A 22,338-nucleotide genomic window follows, 5' to 3' on the forward strand; every position below is an offset into this window, starting at 1 on the left:
CAATTCCTCCTCATAGGTAACTACCATATAACTATGTGCCTTTAGCATTATTTTAACAGATTTCGTCTTCTTTTCCACATCTGACTCACTGTCTGTAAATATGGAGAGTACACCGGAAACATCACAATCTGTATCCAATTCAATTTCATTGCTCTCATATTCACTTACAGGGACAGTTGTGATCCATGTACCCTGAAGTTTTCGTTTTACCGGACCATTATTCGTGCTAGTACCATTGATGCTGGAACAGCCTGTTTCTTTATTTACTGCACTATAATGTTAAATGGTGTTTTAGAATATACTGAGATACCGTATTTGCAGAAGTAAATAATCAAATTGTTCACATTTCATTAAATAAATATTTCAAAATGAAATACAACTATGGTCCACGAAAAATTGTAGTACATAGTTAAGGACTGACTTCTAGCCTTGAGGTTAAACATTTTTCACGCAGAGTCCTTAATCTCTGCCAGTCTAATTATTACGTGAAAGTAAACACTATATAGCCAGGTTTAATTGTACAAAGAATCATATATCTATAACGTACCAGTTCTACAGAGGAGAGCTTAATAAACCAGACAAACACACACTGAATGATTTCGTGTCTTCACACATTCAATATAACGATGCACACTGACCTTGTTAAGCATCCATATCATTACCACGTGTAATGGTAGATAGAAGCATCTATGGGGAACACAATTCCATCATAGTGGCGCCTTAAATGGCAAACACAGAACTCTTGGCGGACTAAGTAGTACATAATGCGTTTTGGACCATAGTTGGTTGCCTGGACCATAGTTATGGGAAATTACGGTACTCCTGGAGTTTGGGATCGTGTTCGCAGGTCAATGAGACATCGATGTGAGGTCTGTATTCAAGCAGGAAGTGGACATTTTGAATATCTTCTGTAATGACAACGACCTGCGGAAAGAAAAACGTTCCGGTGAATTTCAATGTTGTGAAGGCCATAACTCGGAAATGAAGCATTTCCGGACACATGTTGTAATGAACTATTTTGATTGTCTACATGTGGGAAATACATACCTGAAATTATGCCCCGTATTTTTTAAACATCCTGTTTAATTCTTCTGTACGTGCATGAATATGGATATTTTTAGATCTTCTCCCTAGAAGGATAAAATTACTAGGTTTTATTTCAATTTTAATCTTCTTAATCTTTAGATGAGGGTAACTATTTATTAGTTATTCCCTTCATAATAATATTGTAGAAAAACTGATTCCATATTGTGTGCCAACTGTTAAATACCAGGAATTGACATATCTTAAATCTTAGCCAGGAGGAGAAAAATGAGATAAATAAATATAAGGAAGTCAGCTACCTAATGGGGTTTGAAATATCTCGTGCTCTAAAACCTTTTAATAGAACAGAATTTCTTGGAAAAGTAGTGATTGAAATAGCTTAAATAACTTGTCCATAAGAAGTTTTTAATTTTGAAAAACTACGAATTTCTCGACCAAGTATCGAGAGAAGAATTTAGAAAATTCCTGATTATATTCAAGAGGAAGGTTAAAAAAAAGAAGCGAGAAAATCTATATTATTCACTGGCTCTTGATGACAGCAATGACATTACTGATACAGCAAAGCTTGAGAATTTATCCAAGGGATTGATCAAGATGTTAGTACAGGAACCACCACTGGTTATAGTTTATTACATCTGGACACCAGACCATTTTCACTTTGTCCGCCCCTGTGTCTTGCTCATTTCTGTGTTTACGGAATTCCACTCCAGCACGTAAGCATGCGAAGGAATCGAACGTCGATCATGCGCTTTTTTTTTTTTTGACATTACTGTCTTAGTATTTTTTTTTTTCGAACATTGGCTTCGTCGTCTTACTTATACCTTCAATTTTATTGTCTGTCTAGCAACTACCCTTCTCCGGCACTTGAGTTGCTCACAATATGATCATAAATTATATTAATTTTGGGTATTACTTCAATTCTGTTGATAATTAAAGTATTGCATTAAATTACGCTCTGCTCTTCTTATGCAGCTTTAAATTCAAGTAATTTCTAAATAATATTGTACACGTTTCTTTGTCTATTAAAAATTAAATTAAGGAATAGTGGATTATAACTGAATGTTCATCACGACAGTGTTTCGTAGCTGAGTAATTGAAAATATGAGTGCACTGGTATATATAAATTAATATGGAAGCATGGGAAAATTCACTGCCTGATTATGAAATTCACTCCTTATTGCTCCTCCCGTATTTGATTGATTGAATGCCTTCAGATAATTATTAGAGCCTTAGTTTTCGTCTATCGCCCCGTAGTTCCGGACGAGGTTACTCAAATATTACTCGCACAGCGCTAGGCCTCGAATCCCTTGTCTTGCGAAGACAGCTGTGCCTAACTCTCCCCACTCACTCTGCTTAGGCCAGTTATATCAATTGATGACCTTAGGAGCAAGCGCGCGCTTTAGAGCTCTGGAGAGCCTGAGCGCTTTACAGCGGAAAGGAAAGAAACAGACGAAAGAGGTAGTTTATGCCGCTTGGTCGAGCTATATTCAGGGATGGCCAGCGCTGAATCAATAGGTAAAGGAAAGAGAATATATTAAAACTGTATCCATGTTAATTTTTAGATCTGTCTGTGCAGTATAAGCGCATTATAAGAAAGTAAGTTTTAATTTTAATGTTCATTTTTCACAAGTTTGAATTTTTTGTTCAGAAGAAATATTTTCTCAATTTTTTTTATAGAAAAGTGAAATTTTCAGATATAGGCCTATTTATTTAGTAGCCTTGCAGAATGTTTTCGTAAATCTAATATACCGTAAATACGTATTACTGAAGATAGTGTATTGAAAATTTTGAAAATATTCACATGGAAATTGTTTGTAAGAAAATGAATTAACAAAGGAACTATTGTTACATCATAAGCAAAAGATATGTGCCCATGTGTTGTAAAAATGTCAGCTCTATAGCTTCAGCACATTTCGAGAAAATAATTTAATATTCTGATGATAGGAAGTTCCTCACCAATATCACCTTAAAAGCAAAATGCGATAAGAGATGTTATGGAATATTAGTTACATTTAAAACATATACAGCACCTAGGTAACTTTGCTTTGTACTATAATATTGTTTTGATTGCTTCATTGATTACTTTTATAAGGCTAAAGGTATCATCAATATCAATTCCAACCAATCATGTCATACTCAATCTCTTTTTTTTTTTTTTTTTTGATATCACTTTCTTTATGAATGATGTGTTTCATCCATTTAGTACAGTATAGTTGTACTACTATGGAATTTATGTGAATATTCGTTCTTAACTCTTTATTATGTTATTAACATTTAAAACAGAACTGCAATATTAAGAAATTGATATTAGTACTTTTGTTTTACAGACAATATAGATAATATCAAACAGAAAGAAGCCATGTAAAAATAACGACATAAAATTTCACGTTCCGTTTGAAGTTTGTGCACCACTGTTTTCTTAATCCAACAGGCTGCATATTCATATACACATCCCTTCCTCTTTCCATACTTACCGCTTGATGCCCGCGCACGACATCAAGGTCAGAAAAATGCGCTTGCTTTGACATCACTGCCTTAGGAAAACTGATAGTTTAGAAAACTGCTGAAATGCCACGATGTCGCAGGATCGCTGCTGCGGAAGAAGATATATGTGCATTCCTTGGAAAGTTCACCAGGTATTACTATACGGCGATTGGCCGCACGTCTTCACATGTCTCATACATCAGTGTGGAGAACTGTACTCCATCCATTCTACCTGCATCCTGTACAAGAAATTGATTTCGAAAGTCGTATTTAGCGAGTGATTTCTTCACCAACATGCTGCTGATCCATCCAAGTTTCTTGAGCAAAATACTAGTAATGGATGAAGCAACATTCACTATAAATTACATTTTAAATCAGCATAACCAACACGTATGGACAGACTAGAATTTCATTTTTAATTTAATTTGTTGTAGCCTTTTCCATAGATGTTACAATAGCATTGAAGCTTTAAGATGTGGAACAAGTCAAGAGTTATACTATTTTTGGGGAGATGAGCTGAGTCCGAGGATTCGCCACAAATTACCTGGCATTTTCCTTATGGCTTGTGGAAAACCTCGGAAAAAATCCCAACCAGGTAATCAGCCAAAGAGAATCTAACCCAAGCCCGAGCACAGCTCCGGATCAGCAGGCAGGCTTGTCTTCTGACTGAGTTACTTTGGTGGCTTACAAAAAATATACTGTACAGAGCAAGTAGATGATTCAATTTATTTTAATGGGAGTGAGAAAAGTGACCAACATTCTTGGAGCTCACATATTTAGATTCTTACAGCCCCGAACCCCTTGCAAGGACGCGTTTTGCGTATCTTTTAAATTTGTCCTCCCAATTCTCCTCTTTCAATTCATTTCAGTTCAATTAAATTGGGTTATTTTACGACGCTGTATCGACATATCGTCCAGCGCCGTGTCGTCGCGGTCTAAGGTATCCCGCCTAGGACTCGCGTTACGGAATGCGCTGGTTCGAGTCCTCATGGGGGAAGAAATTTCCCCATGAAATTTCGGCCAGTGAATGGGACCGGTGCCCACCCAGCAACGTGATGCACTTGGGCACCTATGATAAGTAGCGAAAATCTGGTTTCGCAAACTAGCTATTACGGCTGGTGGGACATCATTGTGCTAACCACACGATACCTCCATTCTGGTTGGATGATCGTGTACCTCTGCTTCGGCATGTGGACGTGAGGCCAGCAGCCGGCTGGTCGTTCTCGACCCTACAAAGGGCTGTAGCGCCATGGATTTTTATCAACATCTCAGGTTATTTAGCGTCTGAATAAAATGAAGGCGATTATGCCAGTGAAATGAGTCCGGAGTCCAGCACCGAAAGTTACCCAGCATTCGCTGGTATTGGGTTGAGGAAAAAACCGAAGAAAAACCTCAACCAGGTAACTTGTTCCGACCGAGATTCGAACCCGGCCCACCTAGTTTCGCGGTCAGACGCGCTACCGTTACTCCAAAGTTGTGGACAGGATTCAAATTACAGACCTAAACAATTATTCATCAGTTGAGCTATAAAAATATAATACATAGCAAGTAAATTAATTCATTTTTGAAGCATAGATAATAATTTAATTAAGTGAAATATACAAAAAATTGATAAAACATATCACGCCAGATTACTTCAATTTACAAGCATAAAACAATAATTAGTTGTACAGTAATCTTTTTCATCAGGTGGCACATTAAAATTGTAATTGAGGAAATCACCCGAATAATTGCGTATACCCTTATACGCCCGTTTTCCGACGATCAAGGGATTACATAGTTGAATGAATATAGTACACAGTAGCAAATTTTCGTACGTATTGCTTCAATACTCATCAGTCTCGCTTCAACCACGGCAGAGTAAGGTCGAGGTTACGGGAGCGGTTATCTAGTGAGTTCGTGTACGCGGAGTGTGTGTATACTGTAGACTAGTGTTGCATTACACCGGAGTATTTTCGTGCAGTGTTTACATTCTACGAATACTTTCGCGTGTTTCTTAGTTTTTTTTTCTTCTTCGTAGTAAAGAAAAGTGACAACAGGAAAACCAAACATGTCTACAATTCGACGTCTAAATACAATTAAAGTACAATTTGACAGTAGTGCTACTCGTCCTATGGCAATGGATGTACATCTTTGGATACAACAAACTCTCAAATTAAACACAGAACAGGTAGAAATGTTGCAATTAAATACACAAGAAAAATCATTATATATAAAAGTGATATCGCCCACGATATACGAAAAACTGATACACAAACATGAAGGTACAACGGATTTCAAATATAATAATGGTGAACAAACGCAAGTGAAAGTAAGCAAGGCAGATGTTCCATCCGTAACTGTCCGAGTGTTTAATTTACCCCCGGAGGTGCCGAGTTCATTAATTCAAACAGTGTTAAACACGTATGGTGTAGTTCATTCAGTGCGACAAGAACAGTGGAGCACAGCTTATCCTTTCCCAGTTAACAATGGCGTTCGTGCGGTAAAAATGGAAATCAAGAAGCATATTCCAGGATCGATAACCATTGCTGGATATAACGCACACATCACGTATGTGGGACAACCAATTTTGTGCTATGTGTGCCATGAGCCCAATCATAAAAAAGAAGACTGCCCTCAGAGGAAAACTACCTTTAAAGTTAATGTTAAACCAAGACAACTGTTATTAAGTGACATTGTTTCGGGAACAGTCGTTCAGCAACGCGAGGAGCAAACGACGGAACGGCCCACGCAACGTGACGCACCTGTAGAAGAGGAAACCGACACCGCATCAGAGACTGAGGCAACAAAAACAGTGACTACCGAAGATGAACAAAATATCATGGACACCACAGAGTATACAGCAAATGATGCAGCTGATCGTGCACAGGATATGGAACAACTTGCAGTTATCGCCGATGACGTGGAAATAACGAATATTTCATCTGGAATAAAAACACCTCTGCATCTTGGGGAATCCACACTCGATCTCGAAGAAAACAAAATAGGGCAACCTACCGAAACTACCGAAACACCATCTAAGAAACTTAAACCTATGGCGCAAAATGAGTTTACACGGGACCCACGTCTGAGAAGTCGCGAAGATGGGGCGGCGTCTGGCAGCAGCTCCAGCGAAAAGAACACATCAACCACGTATCCTAGCAATAAGGTCAAGAACAGTCCACGACCTCACCCCTACGCAATCTACGGTCGCACCAAAGACAGCAGTAAGAAGGACGGTCCTGATGGAAAATCTCTTCCGAAGGAGGATAAAAACGTTAGGGCTGGAGAATCCCTTAACGACGGTTAGCCATAAATAATTTTGGGACGTAGAATATGCAGACGGGGATATCCATATCGTACGGCAAGTCAGTACTTGTACTACTTTATTTAATTCAATATATGGTGCTACTACGAAATTATGCAACATTAAACATAAATTGTTTACAAAGTAAAAATAAACAGTCGTTACTCAATGCATTCATAAGACAAAATAGCATAGATATTCTATTGTTGCAGGAAGTGAATACCGAAAACTTTGATTTCATAGGACCGCAGTACGATTATGTTGTTAACACTGGTGATGAAAATCGTGGTACGGCAGTTATTTATCGTTGTGGACTTACGGTTGATGCCATCGAAAAACATCCAAGCGGACGAGTGATAGCCATGAAGATTAATAACATTCAGGTGCTCAATGTATATCTCCCTTCTGGAACTAATCATCGCCAACAGAGAGAAAGTTTTCTAAGTAAGGAACTCCCTTTCTTCCTTCGTCACAGATATGACTGTCTATTGATAGGTGGGGACTGGAACTGCGTGCTTCACGCGAAAGATCAAACGGGGCAGTATAATCCATCTCCGGTTTTAGCAAACCTAACACAAGACTTACATTTAGTAGATACGTGGGAGCTTCTCCATGGTAATAGAGTCGAATATACTTTTCGCCGACAAAATGGAGCATCGCGATTAGATCGTTTCTATATCACTCGAACACACAGTAAATGTATTTACCGTATACAAGTTTTTCCAACGCCATTTTCTGACCATGACTGTGTCCTCCTCTCACTTCAGACTGATATTACTCTTCCCATATATGGTAAGGGCTCTTGGAAACTGAACAACACTTTACTACACATTCCTGAAATTAGTGAACAATTTTCTCAACATTTTGAAAAATTAATAAGCAAAGCCAACAAGTCCAAACTCAACATCATGCAAAAGTGGGTAAACATTATAAAACCTGGAATAAAAACGTATTTTCAACAAGCAGGTATCATTCGAGCCGAAGCAAATAGAGACACACTGAATTTTTATCATCAGTTGTTAAATGAATTGTATGCGGCACAACAGGCGGGTGGTAATAAGTGGCAAGAAATTATGAACATCAAATCGACTATTTGTGCTCTTCAACAAAAATTCATGGACGGTGTAAAGATACGTGCGAGAACGCCAACAGTAAGCGAAGATGAAAGATGTGCCCTATACCATCTTGTAAAGGAAAAACGCAACGCTAGGACTAAATATATATCCCACCTCCAAACAACGGAAGGAACACAATTAACATCTAACTCAGATTGTATTAAAGAAATTGAAACCTTCTTCAGAGCCCTTTATTCTGCATCTCCCACATCTGCAACGGAAACAGACACTTTACTTAAGCACGTGAATAGACACTTGAATCTGCAGCAGCAACACGATCTTCAGCTACCAATTACAGAAGAAGAAATTCTTAGGGCAATAGAAACTGCACCCAAGAATTCTGCCCCTGGACCTGATGGACTTACATATCAATTGTACAAAATGCAATGGAATTTAATTAAAGACACATTAGTGGACTTGTTCAATTACATTTTTGATAGAGGGATTGTAGTTGAGGGGTTCAGTGATGGGATTGTAATACTTCTCCCGAAGGTTACAAATCCACGTACAGTGTCGGAATATCGTCCAATTACACTCTTGAACACAGATTATAAGTTATTTATGAAGATACTAGCGTGCAGAGTAAAAACAACTTTTCGGGATATTATTGAAATAGGCCAAACTTGCAGTGTACCAGACAAATCAATATTTCACAACCTTGCCACCATTCGTGATTCAATTTTATATTATGAAGAATTCCCGGATGAAAAAGCAGCACTGTTATCAATAGATTTTAATAAGGCCTTTGATAGAATGAACCATCTCTATCTACAACGAGTTATGAAACACTTCTGTATACCAGAAAAATTTGTTAATGCTATAAGTAGCTTGTATGATAGTGCATACTCCAAAATTCAAGTGAACGGTTTCTTTACGAAACATATCCCAATTGCATCATCGGTTCGACAAGGATGCCCTCTGTCAATGTGCCTGTTCGCTATTGGTATAGAACCACTTATTCGAATGTCACATAACATCTTACAAGCTGGACGAGCCACGTGCAACATGTTCACGATCCGGGCTTATGCAGACGATGTTGTAATCCTACTCCGAGATGAAGACGAGTGTACAAAATTACCACAGATTCTACACACATATAGTATGGCATCCTGTGCACAAATAAATGTACAAAAGTCATCATTAGTACCATTAGGCAACTGGGCTGCTACACACACTGTTAATCATATCCCTATAAAAAGAAAAGCAAAGATTTTAGGATTGACAGTATGTGCATCCTTCAAAGAAATGGTTGACATCAATTGGTCCATTACGTCTGCAAGAACTAGAGCAACAATGTTTCAGCATATACATAGAAACCTCAATCTCCTTGAGAGGATATGGCACATAAACGTATTTTGCCTGTCCAAATTGTGGTATCTAGCACAGATTTTTCCTCTTCCTTCCAAATACTCCACAGTGCTAGACAGAGCAATCAGCTTTTATGTCTGGAAAGGATATTTTTACAAGCTTCCGAAAACGCAGTTGCATCTACCAATAACGAAAGGAGGTTTACAGCTGACGGCAATAAAAGAGAAAAGTCAGGCCCTTTTGACACGGAATATTCTTCGAGCGAAACACGATGAAAGCGATCCCATGGACAACAAATTCTGGCAAGACCACATTCCACTACTATGCAGTAAAACTACCACCTTACCGCACTCGCTGAAAATGATTTGGGAAATAATAGAGTCATATCCACCAACAACAGTCACGAATGAAAAGAATCAAAACACCAAGACTATCTACACTTACCTCATGAAGAAAGCCGTGCAAACGCCACGGATCGCGGAAAAGTTGCCAAACCAAAAATGGGGAAATATATGGCGCAATTTGCATATGGCAAACATCCCGACTGCATGGAAGACAACAGTATATTGCTATCTCAACCAGATTATACCGACTGAAGAAAAGAGACATCGCCATAATTTAACAGACTCCCCGGCATGCAAAAAGTGTGGGTGGTTAGACACACTGAAACATCGTGTCACAAATTGTGGTGCTGCGAAAACCATATGGGAAGGAGCAAAAGCTTTACTAGTAAAAGTATGGCCAGATTCGCAACTACATGATTGGTTCCAAACATTATTGGTATTAGACCCACCAACAAAACAAAACAAATTTGTAACGGTATGGCTTGCTTCAGGATTCCTGCACTACCAGTTGACAAAGTCCTTGCACAAAATGGAAGAATTCCTACATATGTTGAAAGAAGAGGCAGCCAAGTTGGAAATGAAGGACGACAAATCATCCCAAATTTTAAAAGAACTCAAACTATTACAACTGAATAGCTCACTCAATTTAGTTTAATTCAGGAATTACAAACGTGTTCCCCTTGTTGTTTTGTTCTCTAACCATTGCATGCTCGCTCATTGGTAATATTAAACCAACACTGAACAATATTTAGTGTACATTTTACCTCAACTTATATTCAGTATTTAAATGTATGTAAATATGTTGTTATTAGTGAAATAAGGAGAATTTTGAGGTAATAGATTAACTTAATTTCAGTTATTCTCAGTTTAAAAAATAATGTAAGTTTATAACTTATTCATTCAACATAACAGGTTCAAAAAAAAATATATATAAGACAGTAAACAATGCTACGTGTTTACGTTTAACATGTGAACTCGCCTACTAGATGGTAGTCACATGCTGTTATAAGCCATAATGTAGTAGGCTTCTGCTAGTATTCGATGTTTACTTCAGCTTGTCAGTTGCAACAGTGAATCATGAACGAAAACATTGGAAAAAAATAAGCTTGCTTTTCGCTTTTTCAATCTTTTCCTCGAACATGAAAACATTAACATACCGCTCTTGTAACGCATATTACTATTCTGTGACGTTATCTCTATACTAATATTGTTATTAATCTACTGCTATATCAATAATATTTTGTAAAACGTGTCTACATTGTCGCAGTATATAGGCGGAAAACTATGTATGGACCTATCATATTATATATGTGGTAAATCAAATATTGAATAATTATTAATTAGCAATAGTAACTGTATATCGAAGTTTTTCATACTATTTTATTAAATAACTTCATGTTCCAGTTTTGGTACGTTCCATTGACTGTTCCATTAAACGTTTGTCATAAACGCAGAAAATAAAGCCTTATTTTTACCGTGTGAGCAAAACATATCTTTATCTTATCTGTCGCCTTCCATACAAGATAAGACATGTCGGTGAGATGACATAGTACTGTGCTTCTGTTTATTACGAGCGTATCACGACCGATCGTATCTCACTCGAGGGTGCGACACTCTACCGAGTTCAAGCGAGCGATTTAACTCCAATGCAGCACTCTGATGGTGATTATGCATAAAGAAGGAAAAGATACAAGAAGAACAAGAAAACTATAAACTTAAAATGTAGGCCTAATGTTATTTTGTAGGCCTACTTATATATAATTATTGAATATATATTTTTAATATGATATGGTAAATGTACGGTATATTTTATTTTGTTGAATTTATTTTATTTTACTTTTATTTTAAAATTATTAATAACGTAGGACATGTTCTCATATAGGCCTATAATTAATTTTCATGGGAAGTTACACATCTAAAACATCATAAAAATTAAAAGCAGTAATAAAACATATCGTCGCCGGAAAAAGGTCGTATACAGAGTTCCATAATATATTTATTTATTAATAGTAGAACATATTATTTGTTATTAGGCCTATGTTTCAATAATTTTGTTTTAAATATCCTCGAAATTATTTAACAGTGACTGTTACGCTTTTACTACGTCATACTACTTTTGACCAATAAAACGGTACGAAAGGACGTCTTTCAACCAATAATGGCTGCTGATCGCACAATTTTATCGCGTCCCTAGCATTTGTTTAATTTTATCGCGTCCCTAGCATTTGTATATTTTTATCACTACCCTAGCATTTGTTTCTTTGTTTGCCAACATTTCAAACTGCACTGGTCTGGACGTCAAAAAACAGAAAATTACAAACCACTCCAGTCGATGCACAGCACTTTCAAATATGTCTCGCTTTGGCATTCAAGAACAAGAATTAATAAAGATCACTGGTCATATATGAAGAGCACCATTCGGAAATCCTGAATAAGTTGAGGGATACACCATGTACATCAACGAGTTCACTTCTTTTACGCACACGTCCAATATAACATCAACTGAACCACCAACCACTAAAGCATTCAAATTTGAAAATTGTACTTTCAATAATTTTTTCTTTTAAAATTATTCATGTTTATTTTTTATTTCATCATCGTTACTTGAAACGTTTCTTGTTTATTTCATCATCCCTAATTAAAACTTTTCTAACACTTGTTTATATTATTTAGGTTATGTTTGTTATAGCTTCTATTATATGATATTATGGATAGTCACGTATCAGAGATTGTTTAATATTAAGTTTTGTTGAAAATCATCTGTCAAGTGACGTTGATTTCTGGGATCCGGATGATTGAAGTGGAATGCAAATGTTTTAATAAAAATGAAACTGAATCAACAAAGCCTTCTTCACTAGTAACCGTCCACAGAGTTCAATGAAGACTATAGTTGGCACAACTGATAACAAGAAAACATAATCATAAAACACTACTGCCGTCTAGCGTAATGTTGAGATGGTACAATAATACATTTGAAGACAGTTATATTTTCGTAAGCCAATTAATAATTTATTGTATTGGAGTAGGTACTTTGTTACTTCTAATCTTTATATACTTTCTTCTAATCGTGTAATAGTCAATTAAATACCACTCGATTACACTCTAGATAAATCAAAACCTCTAGTGAGATTACTGTTGATAAAAAACTTTTTCGACGCAACTATGATGAACCTGACAGCCTATGAACATTGAAATTAGTTTATATCAGAACTACATTTTGCTATATATGCCCTTATTTGGGTGACGTCCTCAATTGATAGTTCTCACGGTCACTCATAATTTGAACCAATGGTTCCCAACTGGTGGGATTTTTTTTTCATAATGACACTTTTGGTGGAAAAGAGCATAGTTGGGTTTTTGTCGACGTTCTCCCGTTTCCCCATATTAGGCATCTACATTATTCTGTCAGCATTCCACACCACTTCCCCCACGCCGGCTGGCGACGCATGGAGGATCTGGCCTAGGGACGAGTGTGGTTTCCTACTCGAAATCTTACAAGGGAAGTACCCCAGCTCGAACGGCTAAAACCGACTGGAAACGCGTTTAAAATATAATGTTGTACCTGTTCGAATAGCTATCAATGCCATTCATCTGTAAAACTACGTTTGCGGCCGCTATCGCCATCTGAAAGTTAGCGTACTAGCCTCACTACGTCGTAGCTGTACAGAGAGTACGAGCGAGACCATTGCGGTGTTCAATAGTGAAGTGCACGTACTAACGGCAGACATGAGTAGGCTGAAGTCAATTAATCCTGTGAACATTGTTTACCTACTGCGCGAAAATGTACGTCGAACTTACATACCGGATAATGAGGATGTAATTGGAGTGAGGATGAGCCGTTTGCATGCATGTTACGTGACATTATAGTACAGACATACTACCGGAAATTATCAGAAGTAGATACCGACCTATTGGATAGGAATAGTGATTGTGAGTCTCATGGCGGAGAAGAAACAGCAGATGGGTATGAGAGTTCCAATAGTTCTGAAACGTCCTCTCCAGCAAATAAAGGAACTGCAAGTCAAAGTGAATACTTATCTTCACTCTAAAAAATACCACGACCTAATGTGCTGCAGTGTCTTGATGATCTAACATTGGACAATGTTTATGATTATTTTAATCGCGGTTACAATTCTGACAGGAAACTAATGAAAAGCTATATCTGCATTCGTTTGAAATCCAACCGCAAGGTAATTTTGGATTATGTGACGCTCAAAATGCAAGACCGGGGCCACTTCAAGGGAAACAAAACATCAAATCTGAAGGCTGTCAAAGAGACTGTAAGAGCACTGTTTGACAGAGTCAGAGACTATGATCAGTAGTCCACTACTGGCACATTCAAGCTTGGGCTCTGGAAGCTGCTACAGTAGTTGCTCTGGACAATTTAAAGCTTCTTTGTATTTCGCCAGCGGCTTCAAAGAAGAATATAACATTTCGTCCAGGCATATCGCTACATTAGGCACAAAGCAGAAACATTTGTGGTAGATGTGAACATGTTCATTAAAGAAAAAAACATAGTTAAGCAACGCGTGTGCAATAATGATCAGAACCAATTTCTTAATGAACTATCGTCTTCTTAAACACTATCGCACAGAGGTGAAAAATCAACAGCTGGTGTGGTACAGCCTTTTTATAGCTCCACACACAGTTACATAATAGATGTGGCAGTGTCCATGGATGATAGATTAGCGACCAAGCTTTACATTTTCAAGAAACACAGGGATATTTGGTCCACAGTTTGCAAAGAAACTAGCAGCAATTTGTCCACGGAACATCCATGTTGAAGCGAGTAAAAATGAAAATATGATCAAAGAGCACATGAAAAGCTTTTTACAATCGGTCCTCGGTGACCATGTTTGTGAAAAAAGGTCTATTACTTTGTGATTTCTGGTTAGGACACAAAGATTACAGTCTGAAAAATGAATGTTTCCCCAACAAGGATACTACGTTACAGATACGGCCATAAAAGACAACCAAATACTGCCAACCTCCGGGTGTATATATTTTTTCAGACGGTACTAACTGCATTGCAGAATTGTTGATTTTGTATGGTTACAAATTGACAAACTGCAGGTCACGTTACATGATCGATATTTCATCATCCGCCTTCACTCTGCCATCTACAACCAACTTTCTGCACCGAGCTACAGATCCATGTTAATATTTCGTGGCGAAGATGCGGTTACGAAGCTGATATTCCTGTTGCATCATTGGATAGTGTGATCATTGTGGCTGGTGATATTGAACTATTGCAGTGCGGATACACCGAAGATGATGCAGGGGCGTATTTTGCAGACTACCGGGGCTACCGGCGGTAGCCCAAGGAAATTACAAAAGAAAAAGTTTATAATATAACATAATGTAATAATTTTGTATTATTAGTTTTACCATAGTAATTGAAATTAAAGTAATTGTTAGATTTATATGCGCTCTCTGCTCTCGAAAAGAAACAATTTGTCAAGGCGGCATCGCTGGAGAAACCGCTTGCTACGTGAGGTAGCCTGTGACCGTTTCGCTCACGCTGTCCATCGCACAACTGCCCGTCCCCCCGCTCTCTTCTGTTTCCATCGTGCACTGTAGGCCGGGCGAGTTACCGCTCTCGTGATCGGTTTCTCCGCAGGCGCGAAGCAGCAATACACTTAGTACGCTAGCAATTGAATGTGATTGTGTTCTTGCAGTGCATTATTTTAAATCTGTGATTTATTCGAGTGTCTAAGAGTTATATCAATTGTGAATTATTAAGTTTTTAATTTCCCAATTAAATGATATTGTGAAAAATATGGCACAACAAGTTTCTGGAGAGGTTTGTGTTGAAAATGACTGTGTAATAGAAGGTTTATTAAAAGTGCCTTTCAACCGTCGTACATAACAACGAGAAAGTTGAAATTGTGAAAATGGAAAGACCAACTCCTGAGTTAAATTTGTCCATGGACGTAAAACAAAAACAGCGTGAGTACACACGCCATTTCACTTCAACATCATATGGTAAGTGGAATTGGTTGTGTGGTACTTCTAAACTGTCTAAACTATTTCGCTGGCCATGTTTGTTATTTAGCCGCGAAAATGTGTGGTCAAAAGAGGGGTTTTCTAATATGAACTCCCTTCGAACGGCAGTCCTAGAATACGACAAATCAAAAGCTCATATTTGTAGTAGCATGAACTTTGAAAACTTTGGGAAGACAAGAATTGATTTACAGCTAGATAAGCAAAAAGCTCTACACATCAACCAACACAATGCTTTTGTGAAAAAAAAAAATCGGGAGATTTTACTGCATCTTATTAACGCAGTCTGATTTCTAGGAAAACAAGAATTGGCTTTTCGGGGTCATAACGAGAGAGTGCAATCAGACGATATAGGAAATTAGGCCTATATTGAATATTTAAGTTCCTTAAGTGAATTTGACCATTTACTGGCCAATCATCTTGAGAGTTCAACAGTATTTCGTGGTACTTCTCTCGCAATTCAGAATGACTTAATATTTGCTATAAGTGGGGTTATGATAAAGAACATAAAATCTTTTGTGGCCATTGTTGTTGATGAAACAAGTTACTGCTCTAATCAGAGTCAATTGTCCACTGTTTTAAGATACGTCGACAGTACTGCCAATGTTCAAGAACGGTTTATAGGATTCACAAATGTCAGTTCGGACAAAACTGCTGCTGCTTTGTTTCAGCATGTGGAAGGTGTTATAGCAGAATACAATGTCGGCAATAAGTTAATTGCACAGACATACGATGGTGCTTCAGTTATGGCGGGAAATATTAATGGCTTAAAATCAAAAGTTCAAGAAAAGTATCCTCAAGCACTATTTGTCCATTGTTACAGCCATGTTCTCAATTTAGTTTTGCAACAAACTACTTCATCCATTCCAGAATGCCGCATTTTTTCAAAACACTGTCGGGTTTAGCTGCATTTTTCTCATCATCTCCTAAAAGATCAGAAAACTCAAGGAATTTATGAACAAGAAACTCCCAAAAGTAGCACCAACTAGATGGAATTTTACATCTCGGCTTGTAAATACAGTAAAGGAATACAGAGAAAAACGGACTGCTTTCTATAAACATATCATTCATTCATTCATTCATTCATTCATTCATTCATTCATTCATTCATTTATTTTATTCCATAGATCTTACATGAGCAATGAAGCTTTAAGATGTGGAACATGTCAACATTTTACAATATTACAATTACAATTTTTACAAATTTTTATAGTTTTACAATTTAGTAGGCCTAATTTTCTACAATTTTTACAATTTTCTACAATTTTTTTACATTTTTTTTACATTTTGGCGAGATGTAGTGAGATGAGATGAGGTCCGAGGATTCGCCAAAATATTACCCGGCATTTGCCTTTTCGGTGGGGGAAACCTCGGAAAAACCCAACCAGGTAATCAAATCAAAGGGGGTAATCAAATCAAAGGGGTTGATGCCAAGGACTCGCCATAGACCATCCGGCTTCAGTCCCACGGCTGGGGAAAACCTCCGAAGGAACCAAAGTCCAAAGGGGGATCCAACCCAAGCCCGAACGCAGCTCCGGATCAGCAGCCCAGCGAGTCTGTCGACTGAGCTACATCGATGGCTCTACTAAAAGTATACAATACATAGCCAATCAGATTATTAAATTTACAAACGCAAACGATCATTCATAAGTTGAGCTATATTATAATACAAAACAATTTAATTAAATTTAAGGCATAAACAATTCAACCAGTTGTGATATACAGAAATTGATAATACATATCATGCAAACTACTTCAAATTACAAACAAAAACAATTTATCAGTAGAGCTATATAGATTACTATTCAATTTAAAGCATATACAATTCATCGGCCAAAACTATACAAATATATACAATACAAAGTAGCATACTTTCATTAAGCTATACAAATTTGTGCAATTAATATCAAGTAGATTAATTCAATTTATAATCATAAACAATTCATCAGTTGAGCTATACATATTACCATTCAATTTACAGTAGGTCTATATACAATTCATCAGTAGAGCTACACAGACTAGTAATCATTTTAAGAACATATACAATTCATCAGCCAAACTATACAAACATATACAATCAAATTAGTTCAATTTACAAACTTATTTTCGTTAAGCTATACAATTCATATGAAGTAGATTTATCCAATTTATAAGCTTAAACAATTCATCAGTTGACCTATACAGTATACTATTCAATTTACAGTACATACATTTCATCAGTTATGCTAAACAAAAAATACAATACATAGTAAACAGATTAAGTCAATATAAAAACATATTTTAGTTGAGCTATATAAAATTGTACATGTCATTTAAGTAGAATAATTCAATTCACAAGCATAAACAATTCATCAATTGTGTAGAAGGTATGAGTATGTAGAAATTTGGTTAATTCTTTTCTGAACCTTTTCTCGTTGTTCTTCAAATCTTTAAGATAATTAGGCAGTGCATTGAAGACTGTTATACATGAATAGCGAACTCCTTTTTTAAAACAGCTTAGACTAACAGAGGGTAGATGAAGATCTGATTTATGTCTTGTATTAAAATGATGAATGTCTTGATTAGTACTGAATTTATCTTGGTTCTTAATATACAGCATCATTAGGGAAAGAATGTATTCACAAGGTAAAGTCAAGATTTCTAAGTTTCGGAAAATATTTTTACATGAGGTCCTTTTATGCACACCGGCCATTATTCTTATAGCTTTCTTTTGTAAAACAAAAACGTGTTTAGCTTCAGACGAGTTACCCCAGAATATTAATCCATATTTCATTACAGAGTGAAAATATGCAAAGTATGACATTTGTAATGACTCTGAAGAAAACTGGGATGATGCTGTAAATGTGCAGGCTCAAGGATATTTGAATTTTTTCACACAGTTTCAGAATATATTTCTTCTTGAAGTCTATGCTAGAGTGTTCGCACATACAGATGTGCTCTACAATATTCTTCAGACAAAAAGTCTAGACATAGCATACTACTTGCAAGAGGTATAAAAGTTAAAAAAAAATAAATACTATATCCGAGTTCAGACGTAGTGGGTTTCCGTCCATATGGAGTAATATGGAAAATGAAAATTCTTCAGCCAATACAATGGAACCACCATTAAAGCGAAGTAAAGGAGATGATGAATTGAAATACAGGCAGCTGTACTACAGCATACTAGATCGTATGCACATGGAAATTACTGACAGATTTTCTGATTATGGAAAGCTTCAGTTCACACATCTTCTAGATTCCCAAAAATTTTCTGCTTATAGAGAAAACTTCCCGAATGAGGCCCTAAACAAATTATTTCAGTCCTATAACAGTCACTTTGATCAAATACGTTTGAAAAATAAATTAAGTGTAATATATTCAGCAGAAGTCTTTGATTTTTCGAACAAACCTATCCATGAAATATTATCTGCCATATATGAAAACCAGCTGAACCAAGTTATTCCTGAAGTCCTTAAATTGGCAACATTAATTGTGACAATACCAGCTACGTCAGCATCGGTAGAAAGAACATTTTCTGCGTTGAAGAGAATAAAATCCTACTGTAGATCAACTCATACACAAGAACGTTTATCCGGCTTGGCACTGATGTCCATTGAAAAGTCATTTCTACAGAAACTTTGCAAGTGGCCCAACTGTAATTTCAAGGACGAAGTTATCAACGTATTTTCGTCCCAATCAAGACGTCTGGAATTAACATAAATATGTAAGGAATTTTATTATAGGGATTTTAAAATATATTTTGTGTAATAATAGGGTCAGTGGTAGCCCAAACCCTTTAACCAGTATACGCCACTGAGGTGATGTAGCATGTTCACATGTTGCCCTTGTCAAGTGTGCATTCTGTTCCATTCCGTTGTGTTTTAATCACTTCATTGAAACTCCAGATTTGTACTCTGGTGGCGAATAAGGGAAGAACGTACCACAACACAGCATCTTCTAGTTCGGGATATACGGACAGGTACGCATTGCATATGTTAATATATAGGATATTTCAAAAGTCAGTTCAGAGATTAAATCGCTATAAATATTATAAATATTCCGACCAAAGTCATCAGTAGGCACTTTCCAACAAGTGATCTCCGCGATCTCCAGATTTCAATCCGGCCGACTTTTGGTTGTGGGGTTACCTTAAAAAACGAGTTTTCCTGATACGTCCAACAAACCTACTGCAACTGAAAGAAGCCATCTCGCAAGAAATTGCCAATATTCCAAGACATTATCTGCAAAATTCTGTACATGGTGCGGCAGAAATAAAGCTGTACGTTGAACAATAGAACGGCGAACATCTTCCCAATGTTTTGTAAACCCCGTTGTTTGTCCAACACTGTGTTGTTCTTGTTTTTTCTCTATCTCAAATATTATAATATTTATAGCGGTTTAATATTTGAACTGACTTTTGAAATACCCTATACTCGTATATCATTTAAAGCAAATGTTGTGTAGCTTTTTGGCACATAATACCTCATTTACGTATTTTGTGGATCTCCTTGTCATATCTGTCTGTTACACGGTGTTGTTTCTTCAGCGATTTGTGCTTCTCCAGTCATCAGATTCGTTATTGTTCAATCATTGATTGTATACGACTGCGGAATTTTACAGATAAATAACCTTGATGGGTGGTACAACAAGCACAGCTCAGTATTATAAACCCATTTACACTCGGTTTTAACCGTTAGAGCTGGGGTACTTCCCTTGTTAATACGCAGCTAGCCTTAGTGTAGTCAGCCGGTGTGGGTGGGGAATGCGCTTAGCAATAGATCTAATATGGTCACAGTGACGAGTCATAGTATCCCCTCCCTTATTCAATTCAGTTCAAGGTTGGTGCGATATTGTATTTTACTGACCTGGCAATCCTGACTGTAGTAACTTTCGAGGAATATCACTTTTGTTAACGTCGTACAAAATTTTGTCCAATATCCTTTTGAGAAGATTAACTCCATATGTAGATGAAATTATTGGGGATCATCAGTGTGGTTTTAGGCTTAATAGATCGACTATTGATCAGATTGTTTGTATTCGACAGATATTGGAGAAAAAATGGGAGTATAAGGGTAAGTTATTCATAGATTTAAAAAAGGCGTATGACTCGGTTAAGAGAGAAGAGAATATTCTTATTGAATTTGGTATTCCCAAGAAACAAATTCGATTAATTAAATTATGTCTCAGTGAAACGTACAGCAGAGTCCGTATAGGTCAGTTTCTGTCATATGCGTTGTTCCAATTCACTGTGGGCTAAAGCAAGGAGATGCACTATCACCTTTACTTTTTAACTTTGCTCTAGAGTATGCCATTAGGAAAGTCCAGGATATCGGAGAGTGTTTGGAATTGAACGGGTTACATCAGCTGCTTGTCTATGCGGATGACGTGAATATGTTAGGAGAAAATCTACAAACGATTAGGGAAAACATAGGAATTTTGCTTGAAGCAAGTAAAGAGATAGGTTTGGAAGTAAATCCCGAAAAGACAAAGTATATGATTATGTCTCGTGACGAGAATATTGTACGAAATGGAAATATAAAAATATAAAAATTGGAAATTTATCCTTTTCGCCCAATCGTGCTACATGCCCTGCCCATCTCAAACGTCTGGATTTAATGTTCCTAATTATGTCAGGTGAAGAATACAATACGTGAAGCTCTCCGTTGTGTAACTTTCTCCATTCTCATGTAACTTCATCCCTCTTAGCCCCAAATATTTTCCTAAGAACCTTACTCTCAAACACTCTTAATCTCTGTTCCTCTCTCAAAGTGAGAGTCCAAGTTTCACAACCATAAAGAACAAATGGTAATATAACTGTTTTATAAATTCTAACTTTCAGTTTTGTTGACAGCAGACTGGATGATAAAATCTTCTCAACCGAATAATAACAGGCATTTCCCATATTTGTTACTGTTGCTCCCAGGTATTTGAATTTTTCCACCTCTTCAAAAGATAAATTTCCAATTTTTATATTTCCATTTCGTACAATATTCCCGTCACGAGACATAATCACATACTTTGTCTTTTCGGAATTTACTTCAAAACCTATCTCTTTACTTGCTTCCAGTAAAATTCTCGTGTTTTCCCTAATCGTTTGTGGATTCAGGAAAATAATGTGCTCCTAAGTTAAGGCAAAGAGTTCTAAATTTCAGAAAAACTTTTTACATGCTATTCGGGAAACATTCTCGACGTCAGTTCTCTATCAATTCATGAGCAACACTAGTTGGGATATGCTATTGGGTACTTCTGAACTTCCCGCACGATTAACAGGTGACACGTATGTACACTTTTTCAGATGCAGACCACTGGCAGCACGGCTTAATATGTGCTACTCCAAGATGAAGCAGCTGCACATTACCATCCTGTAATAAGGCGCCATTCGAATGAACAGTATGCAGGTAAGTGGATTGGACTCAATGGATCTGTTATGTGGCCGGCGTGATCCCCCGATCTCAAATCCTGCGACTTCTGGTTCTCGGTCTCATGAAGGGCCTAGTTTACTCGCAACGACACGCTAGAAGAAAACATCTGTTAAATGGAATTTTTGCTTTAGGAAATGCGATTAGGTACGTACTTAACATTTTCCACTCAACAAGAAATTCATGGCACTGGAGAGCTGAATCATGTTGTGAAGTTAATGGCGAAGATTCAGAGAGTCTTTTCTAAACTCTAAAAATGTAACAAATGTTTTTTATGAAATTATTCTCTTCTTATATCAATAACGTTGCCGTAACGACTATATGTTTATATGAAACACACTGGTTCTTTTTTAATA

General features: G+C 36.9%; 1 long non-coding RNA gene across 1 annotated transcript in view; it reads left to right on the forward strand.

The window, feature by feature from the left end:
- The window catches only part of LOC138690972 (uncharacterized), a 443,659-nt gene extending 421,698 nt beyond the window's left edge, over nt 1–21,961 (forward strand). The window contains exon 3 of the long non-coding RNA XR_011329724.1: nt 21,859–21,961. This is a non-coding gene — a long non-coding RNA (uncharacterized lncRNA). The remainder of the gene's footprint in view (nt 1–21,858) is intronic.
- The last annotated feature ends 377 nt before the right edge of the window (nt 21,962–22,338 follow it).

Source organism: Periplaneta americana, chromosome 16 (assembly GCF_040183065.1).
Source record: "Periplaneta americana isolate PAMFEO1 chromosome 16, P.americana_PAMFEO1_priV1, whole genome shotgun sequence".
NCBI classification, from domain to species: Eukaryota; Metazoa; Arthropoda; class Insecta; order Blattodea; family Blattidae; genus Periplaneta; species Periplaneta americana.